Source organism: Crocodylus porosus, unplaced genomic scaffold, assembly GCF_001723895.1.
Source record: "Crocodylus porosus isolate Cpor-Errol unplaced genomic scaffold, CroPor_comp1, whole genome shotgun sequence".
NCBI lineage: Eukaryota > Metazoa > Chordata > Crocodylia > Crocodylidae > Crocodylus > Crocodylus porosus.
Window position 1 is genome coordinate 33,839,925 of NW_017728914.1, and position 5,543 is coordinate 33,845,467.

The window sequence follows — 5,543 nt, forward strand, 5'->3', positions numbered from 1 at the left end:
TTAAATAGCCCTTCACGCCCCTGCACCTTCAGACAGATTCCTCTTCCAGGGCAGGACATCGCAGTCAACTCGGAGACGGAGCAGGCAGTTAGTCAGCAAGGAAAGCACATACCAGTAAATAACCCCGAGCTGGTTTTTAAACATGCGATTACAGGGAAACCGCAGTCATCCGAACCGCGGACTGCAAAGCAGAGGCCCTGCGAGCTGCCCCCCGCGGCTCCCACCCCCAGCTGCCTGGCGGGGCACAGGGGCAGATCTGGGAGGGTTTGAATCGGGCCGGTCCTGCCTTGAGCAGGGGGCCGGAGGGGACGGCCTCGTGAGGTCCCTTCCAGCTCGACTTTCCTACAGACTGGGAACGAATGAGTGCCAGGCAAGGAGGATGTGCTAAGCCGGGAACAAAGCCCCTGGTAGAAGCGCTGGCGCTGCCCTGAAGAGTAAACAGTTCCCGGAGCCGGCGGGCCAGGATGGCATGCCAACACAAGTCCAGGCACTGGGTGGGGAGATTGCAGAGGGCTCTTACCCGTGGTCTAAAACCAAGAGGGACCATTAAATCATTGCCTCTAGCCTCCTGTATAGCCCATTGCACCTGGCAGTCCCCACAGATCTTCCCACGGGAGACCTGGAGCAGGCGCGAGAGCACGCAGGTCTGGAAAAGGGGCAGTCACAGTCACAGGAGGCTTGCTGGGCTGCTTTAGGGGCCGGGCAATGACAAGACTCCTCTTAGACCGCTCTCTCCATGCCTCAGTTTCCCCCCACATCAGGTCTGGTCAAGCTCAGGCAGTGCCCACCGACTCCTCCCTGCAGCTGCAGACCTCTTGTACAAGGGGCTCATGCCAACCTGGACCTCCTTGGCTGACCCTGGGCAAGACGCTTAGTTTTAGCAACGAGGGAACCTCCCGCCCAACGCTCGCAGCTCCTGCACCGGGTTCCTGGTGCCGCGCCGAGTCCGGCCGCGAGCGCTCAGCGCTTGTACTCTGGAAGTGCCCGACCCGTCCTGCACAGGCCAGCGGGCTCCCTGCCACCACCGCATACCAAATGCTAGACGGAGCCAAGTCCCCGCTGAAGCAGCAGCACAAAGACTAATAAAAGCCGGTCCAGAGCCCACGCCGGGGGCCGGTGTCCTTCTGGACAGCCCTAGAAGGAGTTTGCAACCAGGCTGCTCATCTGAAAGAGAGCGAGAGAGGAGGACAGGGAGGCTGCCCTTTGCCGCACCTCTCCCGCGAGCCCCGGCGTGCAGAGGGGGTCGGGGCTGCCCTGGCCGTGCAGAGGGAGCTGCAGACCTGTGCCAGGGCAGTGCTGCACTCAGGCACCGGCTGCCTTGCAACCTGGGGGGCCCCACATGGGCACAGAGAGAGCCCGCAGGAGCCAGCACGGAGGGGACGGCTCCCAGCTCCGCTCCGAGGGGAGCGAGGGACCGTGCTGACCCGGAGACCACCAGAGCCGGAGCTACGTGGGCTCTCCTAAAACGGTCTCCAGGCCTCACCCTGTGCCAAAGGCTCCCGTGGCTCTGTGATGATTGCCGGGGCTGCTCTGAGCACAGGGGGACTGCAAAGTTAGAGGTTTCTGTGCAGAAGGCTGCTTTCTTAGGGGCCAGGCTGGGACAGGGAAACGAGCTCCCACCACAGCAAGGACCACCCTGGCCTCCCCCATCTCCGCTCCAAGGGCAGGGCACAGGGCTGGCACAAAAGGAGACTTGAACCCTCTCTCTCTTGCTTACCCCTCCACTCCCTGCAGAGCCGAGCAGGGAGCCGCCGACTTGCCCACGCAGACCAGACGCACATCCACGCGCCGCTGGAAGATGCTCAGATCCCCGGGGAGGTGTGCAGGCGCCCAGGTGTTTATCAGAGGCCACGGGCCACTTCGGGAAGCTGTGGGTGTCAGATAGGCCGTGGCAATGCCAGCCAGAGTAGAAGCAATGGTTTGCTGCCGCTGCAAGAGGGCACAGGACAGGATCTGGGCCTGCCCGCACTGCCGCACGGCTTTGAGTCCAAGGGCCCCGGCCGTGCCGCGGGCACCTGCCCTGCTCAGCTCAGCACAAGCCGGCACGTGGGACAAAGCGGCCCAGCCCAGCACACTTGGGTCAACGGGGTCTTGTCTTCACCGACAACATCTGCTCTCCCTGCTGCTCTCATTTCTGCACGGACCAGAGGCTGCTCATCCTTCAGGCCTCGGTACCCGGAGCCTCTCTTTCCCCTGTGGGCATCTACAACCTGGAAGCAGGTCTGTTAGTCACATCTGGACACTATCTAAAAACCCCATCCTCGGCTTGACTACAAACCGAACGCCGGGGCCGACTCTTTGCATTCGGCAGCCATGTTCGGGATTCCCTTCCCTGGCCAGAGCAGACGGGCGCCCGGGAAAGGAGAGGGATGTTGCTTTGCTTTATTTTTCCTGCCTTTCAGCTGCCCGGTGAATTCTGCGCCCGTCTCATCTACCCCCCGATCCCTCTCTGCACCGAGTAGTGCTGCACACCAGTCAGGGGACCCGGTTCCCACGCAGAGAAGTGACTTCCACGGAGTTGGATGGGCACCGTTTGGACGGGACCGTGCTTTTAGCAGACTCAGCAGCACCACACATCGGGATGGCTCGATCCAGGCCGCGCGATCTCCGATGGACAGTCCTGGGTGGTGCCTCTGCACTAGCTGCCTGGTAGCTGATCCCAAACCAGGGATCTTGTGCACTGCACAGGGTAAAAAGACCTTGGAGAGTACAGCAGGATTGGAAGGAGTAGTTCATAGGTGCAGACATGCTCTCTCTGGTTCCTGGAGCATTTCTTGGAGCATCCCCTGAGGACTGCAAAAGTCTTTCCAAAAAGTGTATGGGTCCAGTGGTCCATGCAAAGGGCAGAGAGCTCTGTCCAGCTGCAGGTGCGCGTAGAGCTGGGTAACAGGGCTGCCCAGCTGGTGTTTGCCTCAAGGCAAAGGATTTGGGGCAGCTCGATGCAATTCGTTAGCCATTGCCAAGTGACGAGAGCCAGCGGGCAGCAAAAGACCAGAAATGCTTCCCCGTCCTTATTGCCACTCTTCCCACCCACCTGCAGGGAACTCCCAAACGTTTGAAGCGCAATCCTAGGGTGTTAGCAAGTCCCCCTGGAGAGGAAAAAACAAAAAACACAGCAACTTGGAGAGAAAAGCTGGTTGAAAAATGAGGTGCCGACTGAACTCTGGTACTTAAGCAGGGAGATTCGTTCGAGCGGTGGTCATCAGCTAGCAGGCGCTGGGGACGTGGGCTTTGGGGAGCATTCGCTACTCAGCGTCGGTCACCCGCGTCTCTTCTCTCGCTGCACCAGGGCTGCAAGGATGGCAGCCGGAGCCCTGTTGCAAAGGCATCTTGGCACTTCTCCTGCTTGGAGGCGAGAGGAAATGCAAGCCATGTCACCGAGCAAGGGGACGCCAGCGCTGATAGAGTCACAGGCCAGGCAGACCCTACGTTGTCCTCCAAGCTCTGCTCTGGGCTCCTGCGCTCGGCACCAGCTCCGCTCCGTTTCTTGGAAGGGCAAGAGGCCAGCCCAGGCCCTGCCCTGGTAGAAACCGATAGCATGAGATAGGACCTCTGCTTCGACCCGGGGTCACGCCTCGGGAGACGTGCAGACTCCAAGGGCACGCAGAGGGCAATTCCTCCACCTTCCCTGTGCAACAAGGAAGGTATCGCTGTGGCCGCACAAGTTCCTTGTAAAGACACAGCACCCGCTGGGACCAAGGAGCCCTGCCTGCACCGAGAAGGCACGAACAGGGACCGGGATCATCGCTCATGCATGTTCCTCATATGCAAGCCCAAATAATTCTTCTTCCACTGCCTTCCCACCCAGTGGGTTTCTCCCTCCTGCACTCACTCCCTCTCAGACCTCGTATCCTTGCAATTCAGAGCTTTTGAGGCCAGACGCGGCTGTTCTGGGCGCTGAAGTCTGGCCGCCGGATGGAGGTTGCAGAACCTCAAGCCTCCAGCCCATAGATTCCAGTAGCCCAAATCCAGGGGCTAGGGCATTTCTTTGAGAAAGACCTCCCAGCTCGAGCAAGAGGTGACCCACCAAGATTATACCACCGTCCCCAACTTTGTACAGCTCTGGTATTTGGAGCTGGGCTGTTCCCAGTGGGGGCAGATGATGGAACAAGGAGCAATGGGCTCAAGCTGCAGCAAGGAAAGTTGAGGTTGGATATTAAGGCAAATTCTCTCATGAGGAGGGTGGTGAAACACTGAAACAAGTTACGCAGAGCTTGGAGGTTTTTAAGGCCTTGACTGGGATGATGTAGTTGAGGCTGGTCTTGCTTGCAGCAGGGGTTGGACTAAACGTGACCTCCTGAGGTCTTTCCAACCCTCCTTTTCTATGACTTGCGAGGGTTGGCCCATTCCAGAAAGATGACAGGCATCACCAAATGACTGATTCCATCTTAAGTCAAGGCAGTGGCTTGGTGCCCATGCCGGCTGTATATCTCATCCAGCATCTCTAGCACGTCGGGACCTCTTCAATACAAGCCCTGCCCTCAACAGGCTTAACCCCATGATACGGGCACCCAGCCTACTTTCCCCGCCCCAATACCATCAGATTTGGGCATCAAGCCAAATAGATAGTGCAAAAAGAAAATTTTGCAGCCGTGCACTTGCAACCCCAGGGGATTCTCTTGGAAAGCCCATGCGCTCCGTCCACATCCCCTGCAAGTCATGTGCCACAGCAGCTCACTCACACACACACGCAAGTGTGTGCAAAGACTTGTGCAACCATTTTGCTTTCCATCCATTGCCCCTCCTTTTTTTAGACACCCGTTCAGGAAGCGTGGTGGGGCTCAGGTAACCAATCACAGGCCACGAACAAGTCACAAATAATTTTAAACGAGCTGTTGGCTCCGCACAAACAGGTCCAAAACCCACAATGGATGCGCAAGGGGAGGCATCAAATAATAAACCCCCTTGCAGCCATCCAGCAGCTGGTAGAGAAGGCCTGAACGGAAGGAGGCCTGGATGCGCCGAATCAACAGGCTGCTTTGCGTGAAAGCTAGCTAGACCGAGCCCCTGCAGCTTCCGTTCAGCCGCTCAGGTGGCAAGACAGGAAGGATGGAGGGGCGGGGGTGCTGGGGGGTTTCACCTCCCCACAGCCCCGCTTCGCTTCCCAGCCCAAAGCTGGAAAACATCTTGCGGCTCCCGCAAGGCCAGGGCTCGGCTCAGGGCATGGGCTGGGGACCCCCTCGTCTCAGTCTAGGTGGGACTTTGCTGCTAGGCTTTCTGAAGGGCCTCTGGCAGGGGAGACACCATGATCTGGAAGGAGGTTTTCCCAGGGTAACTGTCTCTGATGTGTCCTCCACGGGGGGTCTATATTGAGCGGGTTCTTTTTGGTGCTGGGTGGTGGAAGCGGAGCGTGCTCCGTCCACTCCATGCATTGCCCTGGTATGCCAGTGCTTCCAGGACCGGTGCAAAAAAAACAGAAGAAAAAAGGCTGCTCTGGGGGCTCCCCCCAGGGAAGGACCCCTGCAAGGAGCGGCGGCGACACCGCGCCCAGGTGCCAGAGCCCCGCCGCAAGCGCACCGCGGCCGGGCGGGGCACAGCGAGGG

The 5,543-nt window shown here is 59.1% G+C and overlaps 1 protein-coding gene across 2 annotated transcripts in view; it reads right to left on the reverse strand.

The window, feature by feature from the left end:
* CCDC69 (coiled-coil domain containing 69) overlaps window positions 1-5,543 on the reverse strand; it is a 13,560-nt gene that overhangs the window by 7,685 nt on the left and 332 nt on the right. The window lies entirely within an intron of this gene.